This window comes from Mixophyes fleayi, chromosome 3 (genome assembly GCF_038048845.1).
Source record: "Mixophyes fleayi isolate aMixFle1 chromosome 3, aMixFle1.hap1, whole genome shotgun sequence".
NCBI lineage: Eukaryota > Metazoa > Chordata > Amphibia > Anura > Limnodynastidae > Mixophyes > Mixophyes fleayi.
In genome coordinates this window covers 248,053,292-248,073,604 of record NC_134404.1, presented here as the reverse complement: position 1 = coordinate 248,073,604, position 20,313 = coordinate 248,053,292, and positions in this window count along the sequence as shown.

Here is a 20,313-nt window from a genome sequence, read left to right as displayed (position 1 = left end):
CTCCCTATAGATATGCAGTGTAGTTCCCCCCCTCCCTATAGATATGCAGTGTAGTTCCCCCCCTCCCTATAGATATGCCGGGCAGTTCCCCCCTCCCTATAGATATGCAGGGCAGCCCCCCCTCCCTATAGATATGCAGGGTAGTTCCCACCCTCCCTATAGATATGCAGTGTAGTAACCCCCCTCCCTATAGATATGCAGTGTAGTTCCCCCCCTCCCTATAGATATGCAGGGTAGTTCCCCCCTTCCTATAGATTTGCAGGGCAGTTCCTCCCCCTTCCTATAGATATGCAGGGCAGTTCCCCCCCCTCCCTATAGATATGCAGGGCAGTCCCCCCCTTCCTATAGATATGCAGGGCAGTTCCCCCCCTCCCTATAGATATGCAGGGCAGTTCCCCCCCCCCCTCCCTATAGAAATGCAGGGCAGTTCCCCCCCCCTCCCTATAGATATGCAGGGTAGTTCCCCCCCTCCCTATAGATATGCAGTGTAGTTCCCCCCCTTCCTATAGATATGTAGGGTAGTTCCCCCCCTTCCTATAGATATGCAGGGTAGTTCCCCCCCTTCCTATAGATATGCAGTGTAGTTCCCCCCCTCCCTATAGATATGCAGGGCAGTTCCCCCCTCTCCCTATAGATATGCAGTGTAGTTCCCCCCCTCCCTATAGATATGCCGGGCAGTTCCCCCCCTCCCTATAGATATGCAGGGCAGCCCCCCCTCCCTATAGATATGCAGGGTAGTTCCCCCCCTCCCTATAGATATGCAGTGTAGTAACCCCCCTCCCTATAGATATGCAGTGTAGTTCCCCCCCTCCCTATAGATATGCAGGGTAGTTCCCCCCTTCCTATAGATTTGCAGGGCAGTTCCTCCCCCTTCCTATAGATATGCAGGGCAGTTCCCCCCCCTCCCTATAGATATGCAGGGCAGTCCCCCCCTTCCTATAGATATGCAGGGCAGTTCCCCCCCCTCCCTATAGATATGCAGGGCAGTTCCCCCCCCCTCCCTATAGAAATGCAGGGCAGTTCCCCCCCCCTCCCTATAGATATGCAGGGTAGTTCCCCCCCTCCCTATAGATATGCAGTGTAGTTCCCCCCCTTCCTATAGATATGTAGGGTAGTTCCCCCCCCTTCCTATAGATATGCAGGGCAGTTCCCCTACCTTCCGATAGATATGCAGGGCAGTTCCCCCCTCCCTATAGATATGCAAGGCAGTTCCCCCCCTCCCTATAGATATGCAGGGTAGTTCCCCCCTTCCCTATAGATATGCAGGGCAGTTCTTCCCCTTCCTTTAGATATGCAGGGCAGTTCCCCCCCTCCCTATAGATATGCAGGGCAGTTCCCCCCCTATAGATATGCAGGGCAGTTCCCCCCCTTCCTATAGATATGCAGGGCAGTTCCCCCCATCCCTATAGATATGCAGGGCAGTTCTCCCCCTTCCTATAGATATGCAGGGCAGTTCCCCCCTTCCTATAGATATGCAGGACAGTTCCCCCCCTCCCTATAGATATGCAGTGTAGTTCAGCCCCTCCCTATAGATATGCAGGGCAGTTCCCCCCCCTCCCTATAGATATGCAGGGCAGTTCCCCCCCCTCCCTATAGATATGCAGTGTAGTTCCCCCCCTCCCTATAGATATGCCGGGCAGTTCCCCCCCCTCCCTATAGATATGCAGGGCAGCCCCCCCTCCCTATAGATATGCAGGGTAGTTCCCCCCCTCCCTATAGATATGCAGTGTAGTAACCCCCCTCCCTATAGATATGCAGTGTAGTTCCCCCCTTCCTATAGATTTGCAGGGCAGTTCTCCCCCTTCCTATAGATATGCAGGGCAGTTCCCACCCTCCCTATAGATATGCAGGGCAGTCCCCCCCCTTCCTATAGATATGCAGGGCAGTTCCCCCCCTCCCTATAGATATGCAGGGCAGTTCCCCCCTATAGATATGCAGGGCAGTTCCCCCCCCCTCCCTATAGAAATGCAGGGCAGTTCCCCCCCCTCCCTATAGATATGCAGGGTAGTTCCCTCCCGCCCTATAGATATGCAGTGTAGTTCCCACCCTCCCTATAGATATGTAGGGTAGTTCCCCCCCTTCCTATAGATATGCAGGGCAGTTCCCCCCCCTTCCGATAGATATGCAGGGCAGTTCCCCCTGTCACGGGCACTAGGAGTCTTTACCCAGGGATCACCAGGTGGTAGGCTTACCAGAGCAATGTAGGTGGTAATAGGGTACTCTGGTAGCAGGGTGATCACGGAACAGTAAATAGCAGATGATGAGATGCTCAGAAAGTCTATGACTAGCAACACTGGTAATATGGAGGTAATAGTACACGAGGAACTGTATGGACAAGGACACGTGAAGTTAGTCAGTGGTCTGCGATAGCAAGTTGTACCACTGCTATAGTGAGGAGAAATGTCCAACAGAAATGAGGAAGTGATGAGAGTCAGCGGTCTGCGGATAGCAAGTTGTACCGCTGTCTGGGTGAAGGAATGGAATCCAAGTGGAGGTATCCGGGGAGTCAGTGGTCTGCGATAGCAAGTTGTACCACTGCTATGTGAGAGGATACTGGAACAGGTGATACTGGAAACAGGGATCAGTGGTCTGCTACTAGCAAGTTGTACCACTGAATATATATGTGAGGAGGTGCACGGGGAGAGACTGCCACAGGGTAAACACGGCACCTTAACACGATCCACAGTAATATGCACAATATAGATATATATATATGAATGACTGAACAGCACTGCAAATATGGAAAGTCTCTTGAAGTACTCCGGCACAAGATAGTACAGTCAATGATGGTAATAGTCTCAGCGGATAGTAATCTCCAGAGGAGAACAAACTCAGTCCCGCAAGGTATGCAATACACCAGCACAGTCAATGAGAAGTATGCATACCGTGGTTCAGAAGCAGGCAGTCAGACAGGAGTGCAGCGATACCTGAGCGGCAGGAGGCCGGCAGGATGAGAAGTCCCTGGATAGATGAAACAGAGGTCTAGTAGGTGCAGCTCACAGGTAAGTAAACCAACAGGGACACGAATCCACAGGAATTGGTAGAACGAGAAACTGGACTCTTGGAGGACCCAGGAGAATGGTGATGATCTAGCAGCAGGATAGCGGATGAGACACGAATCCAATGCTGACAGGCGGGTAGAGACCAGCGGAACACAGGAAGGCGTGGAGAGCGGATCAGCAGTAGATGGACGATTAACGCTGGCAGCAGCAGCAGGACTCTGCGGATCCCCGGAGGTAGCCAGTAGCAACCAGCAGGTGCACATAGCGATGGAACACGGGTGAGCAGAGTAGACCAGGAGCTGTTGATCACGGAGAGTAGTGGATGGCAATAATAGCAGCAGTCTCGAGGAAACACGGGAGAGATGAGATGAAGGCTGCAGTGCACAGGGGCAGCGGATAGGAATCAGCTAACAGTCACAATGATGAAACACAGCCGAGTTGCAAGCTGGAGTCTGTAGTGCACGGAGGCAGCGGAATAGGAATCAGCTAACAGTCACGATGTTGAAACACAGACGAGTTGTACGCTGGAGACTGTAGTGCACAGAGGCAGCGGATAGAAATCAGCTCACAGTCTTGATGATGAACAGGTGAGTAGATGTGGAGAGTGGCTGAAGTGCACGGAGGCAGCGGATAGGAATCAGCAAACAGTCACAATGATATGAGATAGAGTTGAAGTGGCTTAGAAGACTGTAGTGCACGGAGGCAGCGGATAGGAATCAGCAAACAGTCACGATGATACAATTGATGGTAGAAGTGGTATGGGAACCACAGTAGTAGAAGTGGTTTGGAAACCACAGCGGTAGAAGTGGTTTGGAAACCACAGGAATCAGCAGCGCTGAATAAACGAGGAAACACCTTCAGAGACTCATGGGGAATGAGACTCCAAGATCAGGCAACGGGGTGTTGACCACAGGTGCTTAATATAGGGAGTGTTGCCTGATCTGCCAATTAAGTTAAAGGGACATACACTGAAGGATAGGAAAGAGCTGCGCATGCGCAGACCCTCAGGATGGAGGACGGCCACGGTTCCTAAATGTCCGGGAAGAGGCACTCACGGTCCGGTGAGTGAGACCCCCCCTCCCTATAGATATGCAAGGCAGTTCCCCCCCCTCCATATAGATATGCAGGGCAGTTCCCCCCCCTCCCTATAGATATGCAGGGTAGTTCCCCCCCCTCCCTATAGATATGCAGGGCAGTTCTTCCCCTTCCTATAGATATGCAGGGCAGTTCCCCCCCCCTCCCTATAGATATGCAGGGCAGTTCCCCCCCTATAGATATGCAGGGCAGTTCCCCCCCCTATAGATATGCAGGGCAGTTTACCCCCTCCCTATAGATATGCAGGGCAGTTCCCCCCCCTCCCTATAGATATGCAGGGCAGTCCCCCCCCCCTTCCTATAGATATGCAGGGCAGTTCCCCCCCTCCCTATAGATATGCAGGGCAAGTTCCCCCCCTATAGATATGCAGGGCAGTTCCCCCTCCCTATAGATATGCAGGGTAGTTCCCCCCCTCCCTATAGATATGCAGGGCAGTCCCCCCCCCCTCCCTATAGATATGTAGGGCAGTTCCCCCCCTCCCTATAGATATGCAGGGTAGTTCCCCCCCTTCCTATAGACATGCAGGGCAGTTCACCCCCTCCCTATAGATATGCAAGGCAGTTCCCCCCCCCTCCATATAGATATGCAAGGCAGTTCCCCCCCCTCCCTATAGATATGCATGGTAGTTCCCCCCCTCCCTATAGATATGCAGGGCAGTTCCCCCCCCCCCCTTTATAGATATGCAGGGCAGTTCTTCCCCTTCCTATAGATATGCAGGGCAGTTCCCCCCCTCCCTATAGATATGCAGGGCAGTTCCCCCCCTATAGATATGCAGGGCAGTTCCCCCCACTCCCTATAGATATGCAGTGCAGTTCCCCCCCCTCCCTATAGATATGCCGGGCAGTTCCCCCCTCCCTATAGATATGCAGGGCAGTTCCCCCCCTCCCTATAGATATGCAGGGTAGTTCCCCCCCTCCCTATAGATATGCAGGGTAGTTCCCCCCCTTCCTATAGATATGCAGTGTAGTTCCCCCACTCCTATAGATATGCAGGGTAGTTCCCCCCTCTCCCTATAGATATGCAGGACAGTTCCCCCCCTCCCTATAGATATGCAGTGTAGTTCCCCCCCTCCCTATAGATATGCAGGGTAGTTCCCCCCCTCCCTATATATATGCAGGGTAGTTCCCCCCCTTCCTATAGATATGCAGGGCAGTTCTCCCCCTTCCTATAGATATGCAGGGCAGTTCCCCCCCTCCCTATAGATATGCAGGGCAGTCCCCCCCACCTTTTTATAGATATGCAGGGCAGTTCCCTCCACTCCCTATAGATATGCAGGGCAGTTCCCCCCCCTCCCTATAGATATGCAGGGCAGTTCCCCCCTCCCTATAGATATGCAGGGCAGTCCCCCCCCTATAGATATGCAGGGCAGTTCCCCCCCCCTCCCTATAGATATGCAGGGCAGTTCCCCCCCTCCCTATAGATATGCAGGGCAGTTCCCCCCCCTATAGATATGCAGGGCAGTTCCCCCCCCCTCCCTATAGATATGTATGGCAGTTCCCCCCCTCCCTATAGATATGCAGGGCAGTTTTCCCCCTCCCTATAGATATGCAGGGCAGTTCCCACCCCTCCCTATAGATATGCAGAGCAGTTCCCCCCCTCCCTATAGATATGCAGGGCAGTTCCCCCCCTCCCTATAGATATGCAGGGTAGTTCCCCCCTCCCTATAGATATGCAGTGTAGTTCCCCCCTCCCTATAGATATGCAGGGTAGTTCCCCCCCTTCCTATAGATATGCAGGGCAGTTCCCCCCCCTCCTATAGATATGCAGGGCAGTTCCCCCCCTCCCTATAGATATGCAAGGCAGTTCCCCCCCCCTCCCTATAGATATGCAGGGCAGTTCCCCCCCTCCCTATAGATATGCAGGGCAGTTCCCCCCTCCCTATAGATATGACGGGCAGTTCCCCCCCTCCCTATAGATATGCAGGGCAGTTCCCCCCTTCACTTACCTGTAGTTGTGCCAGCGTCGCTCCTCTCCTCAGATCAGCAGATAGGAAGTGAAGACGTCCTGCTTTCTGTCTGCTGCATAGCAACAGGCAGCCTGGCGATTGGCTGTGTGTTGCTAACCACTGACCACCAATGCTTTTGATCGTCGAGCCCTCCACCCCCCGGCGGCGACCCCCCCGCGCGGTGACCCCCCGAGGCGACCCCCCTCCCCCACCCCAAAAAAAAAATGAATGAAGAAAAAAAAATATGAATGAAATAAATAAATAAATAAATACCCGCAGCGCCGCGCCCCCCCGGGACCCAGCGCCCCAGGCTGCAGCCTGGTCAGCCTAGTGGTTGATCAGGCCCTGGCTGTAACTAGTACAAAAATCTATGCGGTTCATGTCCGGGATATGAGATATTCCAGGGGTAGTGCCGCCATATTAAGGCAACCATAGGTGAATTGTGTGAAGGATCTGTTATAATTGAGCATAGCGAGGCGCACGCTGACGCACATTTCGCATACTTGCTTTAACAAGGCAAAGCGACAATTCACTTGTCATACATGAATTCAACAGAAAATAACAATCAGTCATTAGATATACTACGTAATCGTCACATCTCGTCCTAAACCTAGGGCACGGTGAACTGTGACCTGTTACTGTCTCTCCTTCCCATTCACCACTTCTGTCTCTTGGCACGAGAGGCCATCTGCGTTTCCATGTTCTGCGGCCTTCTGGTGCTAAATGGTGAAATATATTGCTGCAAAATTAAACTCCATCTTAAAAGCTTACTATTATCCCCAAAAGCTCTATTTAACAGGCTTAGAGGATTATGGTCTGCAATAATGGTGAAATCCTGTCCATACAGGGCTGTAGTTTTTGCAGTGCCCATACGATGGCTAGGCACTCTCGTTCAATGGTAGCATACGCCACCTCCCGGGGGAGTAGTTTTCTACTTAGTGCTCCTCCCCCTGCACTATCACCTGGCTTAGGACAGCTCCTAGTCCACAGTTAGACGCCTCGGTCTGTACTATAAACCTTCATTTGAAATCTGGGGCCTGTAGAACAGGGGACTGGGCCAAAGCAGATTTCAAAGCTGTGAATGCATTTTCACAATTTTCTGTCCAATTGACCAGCTGTGGTAATTTCTTTTTTGTTAAGTCAGTCTGAGGTTTGGCTAGGGTGCTATAATGGGTCACGAATTTTCGATAATACCCAGTTGTACCTAAGAAAGACATGACCTGCTTTTTTAGTGGTAGGAATCGGCCACGCTGTGATAGCCTCTACCTTGCCTGGCTCTGGGTGGATAGTACCTTCCCCAAGTACTGCACTTCACGCATGCCAAGCTGGCACTTTTCTGGATTGATAATCAGACCTGCCTCAGTAATTCGGCCTAAAACACTATTCTGATGGATCAGGTTCTTCTCCCAGGCCTGGCTGAACACCGCAATGTCATCCAGGTAGGCAACTGCATTTCCTTCCTGGTCCTTTAGCAGGTCATTGACCAGGCGCTGGAAGGACACAGTGGTATTTTTCATTCCAAAGGGCATGACCAAAAACTCAAACAGCCCAAATGGGGTGATAAATGCGGACCTCTCACATGCCTCGTGTGACAATGGGATCTGCCAGTACCCCCTACTGAGATCCATAATGGTGATGTAGTGCCTGGGCATGCTGATCTAGTAGTTCATCTATCTTAGGCATAGGATAAGCATCAAACACTGTGGCGTCATTCAACCTCCTATAGTCTACACAGAACTGGGTGCCCCCACATTTCTTGGGGGCCAGTACCACCGGGACAGTCTAAGAACTGCAAGACTTTTGAATTACCCCTAGCTGCAGCATCTCATCTATCTCCTTTTTAATGGCTTGAAGCATGTGAGGAAACGGGGTGCTACTGGACTGAGAACTTTGTATTCATCACCTCTTTCTCGCGTTTTAATGTACTTTTTAATCCTTGGCCCAGTCTAAGATTATACACCAGAGCATTGATGTATTATGCGTATTATTATTTCATGTTATTAGGTACATTTTGCCCTTGCTATTACCTGCAATATTGTATGTAGTATAAATATAAAGAATATTGCCATACTGTGTGAAAATAGCAGGACAGCAGCAGTCATTTTGCTAGTGTTAGCTAATGTAATTACCATTTGTCTCAAATGCCCATTGTTATGAGGGGCAGCTTAGATTTGGTTTGTAATCAGAACAATGTCTGAGTTAACTAGCTGGCAGCCCATGTTAATTAGCTAGGTCAACAGGTATTCTGAGAGGTAATGAGGTTAGAACCTCTAAATTATATGCAATGTGCCTCCACAGTAATATATTGGGTAAAATAGCATTGGGAAATGTATCAAAATGTATCAATATAGATGTTATTGTATTAAAATGTATCACAGATTCAGTTAGCGTAACACTGCTTTTACAATGTGTCAAAAGTCGTATTGTTTCTTGTAAGCGTGCAGAGTCATTTACTGTAATATTGTAACTCCATGTTTAGGGTATCCAGCCAAAATAGCTAATTGAGTTAAGCCATTCTATTGTATAATCAAGGTAACAGGGACAGCATGTCTAGCAGCTAAAGTGTCCCTGCTCTAAGGGGGAGGTTTGAGACATTTGATCCTACTTCCTGTGTATACAGGGAAGAACATAGGGAGAGCAGAATGTCAAGGGAGCTATTCTAGCTTGGAGGATCCTAGTGTACAAGATAGCAGCGAAAAGGACTCTGGGCAAGGCATCGTGGTGCCGCTGGAGGAAACCCTACCAGGACAGGGTCAGTGTGAGCCAGTAACCCAAGCTGGGCGACACCATAACTATTTTGCTAATCGGTAGTGGTAATATTGTAGGAGGATAAGACTCTGAAAGAGACAGAGACTATTACTTTGGAGTGCTGACTACAAGAGGCTGCTGGAGGATACATGCTACCATTTAACCTGTAACTTGTGAACTTCTTGTGGTGTTGTGCTGTCGTAATAAAGTCTTATTTTGGATATATTCTGGTCTACCCGAGTAAGTTGAATCCCACAGAGGGTAACTGCCATCCCAGCAAAGGGTGGTATCCTCACAAAGCACTTCTAGGGAAGTACAATATGCTGGCTGTCTGAGGGGTGTCTGGTTGCCTGTGTTTACATGATGTGTGACTAAGTGTGTTTTTCTAGGTTTCCCTGTGAAATGAGACAGATAAGGCCTTAGTGTGTCCGCAAGCTACTCTAATTGATCGTCAGACAGCTCTACACTGCAGTGAGCAACTGCTAAATCCACCAAGGGGTCAGACTCCTGATCACTTTCAGATAAACTACACACAGCTAATACACATACTTCCCTGTCATGATAACCAACCTTTGAGCATGTTGGTGTGATATACCTTCTGCTTCTTTTGGCCCTCCTCTTTTATCTATTACATAATTGACATCATTAATGCCCTGTACTATGGTGTATGGGCCCTCTCAGGCAGCCTGCAACTTGTTCTGACGCATAGGGATCAGAACCAGAACTTTGTGCCTCACCTCAAATATGCATTCTCTTGCATTGCAGTCATACCACAGCTTCTGTTTATCCTGCACAGCTTTTAGGTTGCTCTGTGTCATCCCCATCAAGGACTGCAATTTTCCCCTGAACTGCACTATATAGTGTACCACTGACATTCTGGGTTGATCAAGTTCCCTTCCCACACTTCCCTAATCAAATCTAACGGGCCGCGCTCCCAGCGCCCGTACAGGAGTTCAAAGGGTCAGAAGCCAGTGGATTCCTGCGGTACCTCGCGGTATGCAAAGAGGAGGTGTTGTAGAAACCTCTCCCAGTCTCTTCTCTGTGACTCCACAAAAGTCCTAAGCATTTGTTTTAGGTTGCCATTAAGGCACTCGCAGAGTCTGTTGGCCTTTGGGTAATACGGGGAAGTAATTAAATGATTCACCTGCATCTTTTTACACAGACTCTGCATGAGGTTAGACATGAACTGGGTACCCTGATCAGTTAACATTTCTTTTGGGAACCCCACCCTGGAGAAAATAGTTATAAGGGCATCTTCTACCTTGCCTGAGCGAATGGAGGAAAGAGCTACTGCTTCTGGGTACCTAGTAGCATAGTCCACTGCAGTCAGAATGTACTCTTTCCCTGAGCTACTGGGATTGGCTAAGGGACATACAATATCCACAGCAACCTGTTTAAAGGGTTCTGATATGATGGGCAGGGGAATGAAGCATGCCATGCCAGTAAAAATTATGTATCAAATAAGCTTTAGTTCTGGCAACACCCAAATGTCCTGCTAGAGGTATCTCATGGGCCACTTTCAGCAACCCTTCCCTATAGGTTTGTGGTACAATGAGCTGTCTGTCTGCAACTTCATCAGGATGCATGCTTGTGACATTTTTCGCTCTGTACAAAAGGCCATTTTTCCAAAACAATCTGTCTTCTTCACCTTCAAAACAGGTTTGGCTGACCCTACACCTCACTGCTGATAAACTAATATCAGTGTTTTGTTCTACCTTGAATGTATCACTTCCAGGCTTGTCAGTGTGGAACACAGCATGGGGTGGCTCATTCAAATCACTGCCTGAGTCTGCAATTTCTACAGTAAGGGAGGGTGGGTGGAGGGAGATTAGTTTCTAGTGAACTTGCCTCCACACTTTTTGGGGTTAATACACAGATCATCTGTGCTGCTCTCCGGGTCACTACTGCTAATACATTTGATACATTTTCACACTTTGAGACACCTTCAGAAATGGGTACATGTAAATTGACCTGCTTACCTAAAACATTAGAAGATATGGTATCACATTTAGGCACAATCTCACACACTTTGCCCTGATCAAATTGACAACCTAGGGGATGTAAAAGGATAGTCTCTCCAACAAGAGCATTATATACAAGAGCATGTCAAATACATTGACACATAAGCCCCCCTCTGCATCACAGGTACCTACAAATCTGCTTGAGTATTTTCAGCAGCACATAAAATTTCATTACATATTTTTGCACTTATATTATGCTGGTCAGCAGAGTTCACCTGGGAAAGATTAAGGTTAGTTTGCATCAGTGCATCAGAAATGACATCATTTTCATTTATATAAGAAGCATGCATCCTTCCCATATCAGTCCAACAATAGCGTGGCAAGGAGATTATCTAGCACAACATCTCATATTCCTCTGCCAGATCCCCAATCTAGACACACTCTGGCTAGGGGTACTCCTCGCACAGCAATAGTCTTCCTGGGAATAAAGTTCTCTGGGCTCACTAGAGCTGGATGTACTAGAGTCAGGTCTGCGCCAGAGTCTAAAAAGACAAATGCGACTTGGTGTCCTACCTTAACCGCTTGCAGATTGTTTCTGGGGCGTTCTTGGGATCCTCCTGCACACAGGACGGCCGGCACTGGCTTTCCTGCCAGCCTCCCCACAGGAGAAGGAGTTATTTTCTTCTTTTTGGGGCAATTGACACTGATGTGCCCCAAATCATCACATTGAAAACACCTGTGGCCAGTTGCCAAAACAGATTCCCCCCCCCAAAAAAAGGTGCAGCAACAGCTGGTTTGGTTGATAGGGAACCCAGGGGTGACCTTCCAGGTAGCATCTCTTTCCACATAGTTTGCCTTGGCGCTCCCCAACTCTTCTTCATTACCGAAGCCCTGGTAACTGTGTACTTGTTGGCCAGGCTAGAAGCTTCTTGCGCTGTCTTAGGGTCACGATCCACAACCCATTCCCTCACATCAGCTGGGCACAGTGTGAGAAACTGCTCCTGGAGAATAAGATCTTTTAGCTTATCATAGTCCAGTAGCTGCAATCCCTCAATCCATTGATGCATCATGGATGATAACTGCGCTAACAGTCATGCATAAGTATCAGAGGGACTGCGCCTTGAGTCTTTAACTTCCGCCTGTAAGCCAGAGAAGTTATGTTGAAACGAAGTAACAAGGCTTTCTTAATTGCAACATAATCGCTGTCCAGTTCCTGGGAAAGGTCAGCAAACGGTTCCAAAGCTTTCCCTCTCAGTCCAGCGGTTAAATAGCTGTCCCACTCACTGGGATCAAGTTAAAACTGTCGGCAAGTCCTTTAAAATCCCCTCAGGAACGCATCAAGGTCGTTGGCCTTTTCCAACACAGGACATTGGTTGTGCCTGTTTTTTTTCCTACCCGGACTTCGGTCCGCCGACTGAGCCTGGCTAGTTCCAGCTGGTGTTCTCGCTCGGCTTGATGCTCTGCAGCGTCAGCCTCCCAGTCTGCAGCAGCGCGACATTCAGTAGCCTTCCTGTCTGTTTGGCGTTCTGCAACCTATTGGAGCTCCTGGATCAGCTGCAGTGATGTGTCAGAATCAGCATCCTTCACCTGTTTAAGAGCAGTATTAAGGTAACTTTCCAGGATAGACTCCTCACTTGATTTAACAGAGGTATATGTGGTAATGTCCAGTGTTAACTGTTCTCCTGAAGCAAAGATGCTTTATTCCTGCCCTCCTCCAGCACTTAACTTCTGCTCAGCATCCACGAGCACTTGAATCATTTGCTCTCTGTTCTTGACGTGGTCGACAATTCCTCTTTTGACACACAAAGCTAAAAGCTCATCCTTTTTCATCTGCTTACAGTCAGTGGCTATCCTGGACCTCACACTTCCACCAAAAAAAAAAGATAGAAAATAAAAACAAGAAAAAAATGGGGGGGGGGGGGGGACGACAGAAACTATATGTGCAGTATGACGTTTAAAATTTTGGAAGCCTTGAGCGTAATCTCTGGTCAATTAGGATGTTGACTCTCTTTAGAATCACACACCACTAATTCACTTAAGTTCTTACGATAAATATGATAAAAAGAAAAATATTATCAATCCCACCGCTGCCACCAGTTCAGTTTGTCACGAACGCCCAGCCTGTCCCAGATACAGCAATCTGAACAGCTGGCCGTGACTGCGGTCACCTTAGTTAATTAACAATGAATATACCTTTTCTGACACCATGAAGGACTTATTATGGTGTCCTTACATTCACCAAAACTACTTATTAAAGTTTCACACTTAAATCACATACACATGTAGCATGAGCCTCCCTGGGCTTTGTAAGTTCGCAAGGGGGTATAGTAGGTGGGTCTGGAGTTAGACACTTATAAACTTGTTTGTTTCCCTGACTTATCCCCCACTATGCCCCTCCTCTGTATCTGACTTCAGTTTTGTATAACCAAGCCAGGAAGAGAGAAGAAGCAATCTAGAAAGCAACACCAAAGATAGCACTACTTTCAGAGCAAGGGAGGGCGCGCAGTGTCCCCCAGTGTAGTAAGAGAAACTGATTTTACGGTGAGTAAAAATCCTCTTTTCTCTGTCCTACCACTTGGGGACACTGCTTTACCTTGGGGAGCTACCAAAGCTGTGTCCAAGGGCGGGAATGCTCTGGAACGGCTGTGCGCAATGTTTTGTGCTCAAAACCCTGCATTTGTGAATGCAAAGGCATGCAACAAAGAAACAATATGCAGCAGAAACAGACGCTGCCACTCTGTACAACTGCGCCATTGAATGACGCTTTTGTGGCATACAAAAAGCTGCAACCCTCCTGGAAAGTGCACTGTAAAAGTCACTGGAACCTGCAGAGGGGTACAGACAAAATGTTGGTCATGATGCAGAGGCAAGAGACCACCTAGACCCTGTCTCCCCTACGCTCTTTAGCGTTAGAGAGGCTAAATGGGCATTAAATTCCTAACAGGAACTGTGCGAACAAGAGCACAAACTATCTCCTGTCGGAGAAACGTTACACAAAAAGAAGAGGCACAAGATTGATGAACTACAATCTCTGTGTCAGTGGAATGCAGGCACTAATTGTCATAACCAATTATGTCTCGAACCGCCACTAAGTTTCTGATAAAGGAAATGAGGAAGAGCCATACAAACTCTCGCCCCAGATCCCCTACGAGATGTGACATCCAAGAGAACAGCCTGCATTGAGCTAACAACTCAATCCACTCAATGATATACAAAGGACCACCATATACACTGATGCAACAGCTTAAGTCCCTCAGTGATATCTAAGGGAGCACTGATACAGTGCTTAAACCATTCAGAGATAAACAAGGGAACAGAATATGTTGGCGCTATATAAATAAATAGATGATGTTGATGATGATGATGATGATGATGAGGATGATTGAAGCTTGAGTTGGTGCCAACTGTCGCATGCATAATGTATTTGGTTATACTTTCTTATATTTTGCTATAACTTCTTATACATCATCATGGTTTGCTGTAATTGTACTATATTTTGCTATTAAATCTCTTAGTGCGTTGGAACCAGATTAATCGCATTGGACAATATTTATTGGTAGCGATAATACGAACATAAAAGATGCCACATGAAGTCTTATATAGGTGACATTGAATATAAATATAAAAAGTACTTCAGACAAATTTCATGTATAAGGAAATCATCATATCTAGATTTATTTTGCCAATACAGACTATTATTATCAAGGAAAGCATAAACAATGAGTCATGTGAAGTTAGTTGGCAACACCTGAATCACAAGTAGAAACAATGACAATGTTATTTGGGTGAAAAAAGGTGCAAAAAATAATCTAAAATACACTTCCAGATTGGAGAGTACATGCAAGATACAAGTCAAGATCGTGACAGTAATAACTGGATCTCCCTGCATGACGGAGCTCCCCTGCTTCCTATTCTAATGTCTTCGCACAGCTCCATAGCTTACGTTCCTAGCACTTGGACTCCTTGTGAACTTCCTCTTCCTGAATTCCTCTTGCCTCAACTTGCCATTTATCCTACATATTTCCTCCACTGGACCTCTCCGTCCTCAATGCCACATTGACTTGAAATTCATTTAACTTTCTCACAGGTACACTTACATATCAATACTTTGCTGTTCCCTTCCCTGGCTCCCCATTCCCTCTAGAATCCAATTTAAACGTTTCTCCTTCACCAAGAAAGGCCTTAGCCACACCTACGCTTTTTACATCTCTAACCTCATGTCTGCAAAATTAGGATAATATCTATGCCTAGGGGTAACACATCATTATGTTTGCACCAGTTTCAAGCTTCTACTATAGGATGTGTGCTATCTTTTAACACTTAGACACTGTAGTTTAATAAAGATGGTTTACTGATTGTTTACTGCAATACAGTGGTGTTCCACTATATCACAGTTTAGTAAGGGAAGGCCTTAGCTTAATTATGGTGTCAGAAGGCTGTTAACATTTGTTCCTGTTAAGTTAAAAAGTATCAAGTGGGTCATGTCGAAGTCATATAATTGGATGAACGAAAGTATATTGGTTAATATTGTTTTATTGTGCGATTGCACGGTAAAATAGGCACGCACACACTCGCATTACAACATTTAGTTATTTATATAATTCATATTCATATTGGTTCCGTTATAGTGATTTATGAGCAGATAGTATTTAGTTTATTATTAGTTTATATATTATGATTATATGTACACTTCAGTGTTATTTAAGGTTCAGATTATAGGAAAGGTGTAATGTCTGGTATCATTTTCATCCCCTATTCATCAGCAGCTGTCCGGTTCATTCGGCGAAGAGAACGCACAATTCATACTCTAGTTATTGATATTAGGGAATAAACCTTTAGAGTGATACCAACTGTAAAATGCTAATGGACTAGTTGTAACTGGTTTCTGGGCGGGAGAATCATCTGGAATGTTGACCCTCAGCCTTGGAGGGAGTTGTTTGTACTAGTCTATGACCTGTTTATAATGGACCCACCTGAAGTCTGGACCTATAGAAGCAAGCCACGTCATCTGCATTGTTCTCCCTGTAACACTGAATGTATATAATCATAGCTGTGCTCCCACTAGTCTCAGTCTACTCTGACCACAGTATTCTAGAGGAATATACTGTTCACTGGTACCTGTTGGGGCGTGGTATGTATTTATCTCTTTTTGGTATTGGCTGTACTGTATTATATTATAATCAGGTATTGAACTGTTAAACTTTGCATCTGCTGAAATAAATTACTTTGTGCGTTGGAAACACAATACAATCGCTTGGGCAATGCTTATTTGAAAATGATAGAATTACTTTAATAGTCACATACCAGTCATGCAGCAATGTTGGTCAGAGAGTTGTTGTCTTGTTTTAGCTGTGTAGAGGGTAACTGTGTAGAGGGTGGTAATAGGGTAACCTATGGAGATTAAATCATCTGCATAGAGTTGGGCAGTATGGTGGCTTAGTAGTTAGCACTTCTGCCTCACAGCACTGGGGTCATGAGTTCAATTCACAACCATGGCCTTATCTGTGAGGAGTTTGTATGTTCTCCCCGTGTTTGTGTGGGTTTCCTCCGGGTGCTCGGTTTCCCCCCACACTCCTAAAACATACTAGTAGGTTAATTGGCTGCTATCAAATTGACCCTAGTCTGTGTTTTTGTCTGTCTGTGTGTGTTAGGGAATTTAGACTGTAAGCTCCAATGGGGCAGGGACTGATGTGAGAGAGTTCTCTACACAACGCTGCAGAATTAGTGGAGCTATATAAATAAATGATGATGATGATGATGATAGAGATGATACTGAAATCCAAAGGAGCTTATTAGTTTTCCAAAAGAAGTGGTGTAGATAGAGAATAGCAGAGGACCTAGGACTGAGCCTTGTGGTACTCCAATTGTTAAATGAAGTGGAGTGGAGGTTGTTCCATAGAAATTAACACTGTGTCTTGAAGACCTAGGAGTAATAGCGTTTGTATAATGAGAAAGTGGTCTACAGTATTAAATGCAGCAGAGAGATCCAGGAGATTTAGAAGAGTAATGGCCTTTAGTTTTAGCTGTGATCAAATCATTGACAACATTTGTCAGCACAGTCTCTGTGGAATGTTGAGAGCAAAAACCTGACTAAAGAGGATCCAATAGGTCAATAGCAGAAAAAATTATATGAGGAGAGTGTAGGCAATTCTCTCAAAGTTTGGAGGGGCATGGGAGCTGAGAGGTGGGGTGGTAATTTGAGCATTAGTTTGGTTCAGAATTTTGATTTTTCTGATTAGGAGTAATAACTGTGTGCTTGAATAGTGATGGAAAAATACCAGTAGAGAGAGATAGATTACAGATTTTAGCTACAGGAGACATGGACCTACCAATTTGTGAGGGCATAGGATTGAGAGGACAGGAGGTAGAGTAGAAAGATAAGAGGGTAGAAACTTCCTCTTCATTTGTGGTATCAAATAAAAGAGGTTGTCAGAAAGTGCTAGGAAGGAATTGGGCTCATTGCTAGTCGAGGGAGATGATACCATTTCAAGTTGGATCTTACCAAACTTGTCCTTGAAATAGGAGGCAAGCTTCTGGGCACTGATAGTAGTCGGAGGGTTTGGGGTGGTAGGGTTTAGAAGAGATTTAAATGTGTTAAAAAGGCATTTGGGGTTAGAATTCTGAGCATTTATAAGAAATTGGAAGTATGTTTGTTTTGCAGTGTCCAGAGCATTTCAATAGAAGTGGTAGATAGCAGTATATGTGCTGAAATCATTAGAGGTACAAGATTTACGCCAGTGATGTTCTGCTTTACAAGAAAGTTTTTGTAGATTTCATGTTGCTTTAGTGTGCCACGGTTGACAATGAAGTTTAAGCGGAGTATGAAGAGGAGCCGCTGGAGCCACTTGATCAAGGACAGTTTCTATGGAATGGTGAAAATGAGTAATTGCCATATCAGGGGAGGAGAATGTAGAAATTGGGGAGAGAAGGTGTTGGAGAGAGGTGGAAAACTGTTGAAAATCAATAGAGTTAATGAACTTATATAAAAAGCAACTAAGATAGAAAATAAATAAAATAATATCAGGAGCTAGATAATCTAATAAATTAAAATCAAACAAAACAGGAGACCGCTGCTACCTTATGGTAGATATCTGAGTCTAACCAGAATAATAAACAATGAAAAATAATAAAGGAGCGCTGGTACAACTGTAAACAATTTAATTAATAAACAATGAATAGCCTTATATAGGCAATACACATATAAAAATCAATGCTGACTAGACGCCCGCACAAAAGTTTAAAAACCAGGATTAAAAATCAGATTTAAATCACCAGTAGAATTAGGCAATTTGTGATGAAATAAACTGGTATCACAGTATAGATAACTTATAACGCTCAATATCAGCATTAAATGTGTGATAATAGCTGATAATCACACAAAGGTTTGGACCACACAAATACAGCCAATAAGACAGGTGATAATATAAACCATAACAAGTCTCATATACAAGTATAGAGACACCCGGGGGTAAATGTATGGCTTCAGATGCTTATATCTGTATATTACCTGTGGCGAGAATAAAACCTTGGCAAACAGCCATTATATACTACACCAGTTACCATCTCATTACATACATTTCTACTAGCGCCTGGGAACCAATTCAATCTTCACATAAACTTTACCACAGCCTGTGTTGGTGTCCTTATTGTGATTCTGGATCCTCATAAGCAAGAGCACCTAAACAAAAGGGGCAGTACAGTGGCTAAGTGGTTAGCACTTCTGCCAAAAAAACCTGTGGTCATGAGTTCAATTCCCGACCATGGCCTTAGCTGTGTGGAGTTTGTATATTCTCCCCATGTTTGCGTGGGTTTCCTCCCACAATTCAAAAGTATTCAAGTAAGTTAATTGGCTGCAATCAAATTGACCCTAGTCTATCTATGTGTGTGTGTGTGTGTGTGTGTTAGGGAATTTAGACTGTAAGCTCTATTGCGGCAGGGACTGATGTGAGTGTGTCTTCTGTAGAGCACTGTGGAATTAGTGGCGCTATATAAATAAATGATGAGGAGGAGCTAGTCTGTGACAACTATGTGGACAGAACTAAGAGATAATAGATGTTGGGGTATATTTACTAAACCGTGGGTTTGAAAAAGTGGAAATGTTGCTGTGAGGATACCACCCTTAGCTGGGATGGCAGTTACCCTCTGTGGGAATCAACTCACTCGGGTAGACCAGAATATATCCAAAATAAGACTTTATTATGACAGCACAACACCACAAGATGTTCACAAGTTACAGGGTAAATGCTAGCATGTATCCTCCAGCAGCCTCTTGCAGTCAGCACTCCAAAGTAATAATCTCTGTCTCTTTCAAGGTCTTATCCTCCCACAATATTACCACTACCGATTAGCAAAACAGTTAGGGTGTCCCTCAGCCTGGGATACTAGCTCACACCGACCCTGTCCTGGTAGGGTTTCCTCCAGTGGCACCAGGATGCCTAGCCCAGAGTCCTTTTCGCTGCTATCCTGTACACCAGGAACCTTCAAACTAGAATAGCTCCCCTGGCATTCTCCTCTCCCTATATTATTTGCTGTATACACAGGAAGTAGGATCAAATGTCTCAAACCTCCCCCTTACTCAAGGGGTCTCCCAGTCAACACTTTAGCTGCTAGACACACTGTGCCTGTTATCTTGATTATACAATAGAATGGCTTGACTCAATTAGCTGTTTTGGCTGGATACACTACACATGGGGTTACAATAGTACATCAAGGAATGACACTGCACGCTTACATGAAACAATAAGACTTTTGACACTTTATATCAGCAGTGTTACACAATATAAGTCCGTGATACCTTTTGATACAATAACATTTATATTGATACATATTGATACATTTCCCCATGCTATTTCAACCAACTTTAATATCTTTATATCCCCATTGACAACTTTAATATCCCCATTGACAACTGTTCCGACCCCGCCACCATCAAACTTCTTGTGCTTTCCTCCTCTCTAGGCGTTACTCAATGGACCTCCTCACCCACCCACTGTCTCGGTCACTCCCTCAACCACGTCTTCTCCCATCTCTGTGATCTCTCTGACTTCTCCAACTCTCCCTTCCCACTCTCTGACCACCATCTCCTCTCCTTCACGCTGTCCTATTCCCCTGCTCCCGCCCCACCTAGAGCCACCCTCACTAGGCGCAACCTTGATGCTATTAACCCTACCTCCTTCTTCTCCTATCACCCCTTCCCTCCCTGGACTGTCCTGACCAGGCGTCCTCTCTCTACAACCTCTCCCTCACTACTGCCCTTGATGCTGTCGCCCCAGCCTCCTCTATCCGCCAACGCCGCCTGATTCCCCAACCATGGCACTCCAAACTCACCCGCTTCCTCCAAAAGTGCTCTCGCACTGCTGAACGCCTCTGGAGGAAATCTCATTCCCTGGCTGACTTCCTCCACTTTAAATTCATCCTCTCCTCTTTCTACTCTGTCCTCTGCCTCGCTAAACAATCCTTCTTTAAGTCCCTCATTTCTTCTCAGTCCTCCAATCCCCGCCGCCTCTTTGCCACCTTCAACTCGCTACTCTCTCTCCCCTCCCTCTGTCCCGCCTTCCCTCTC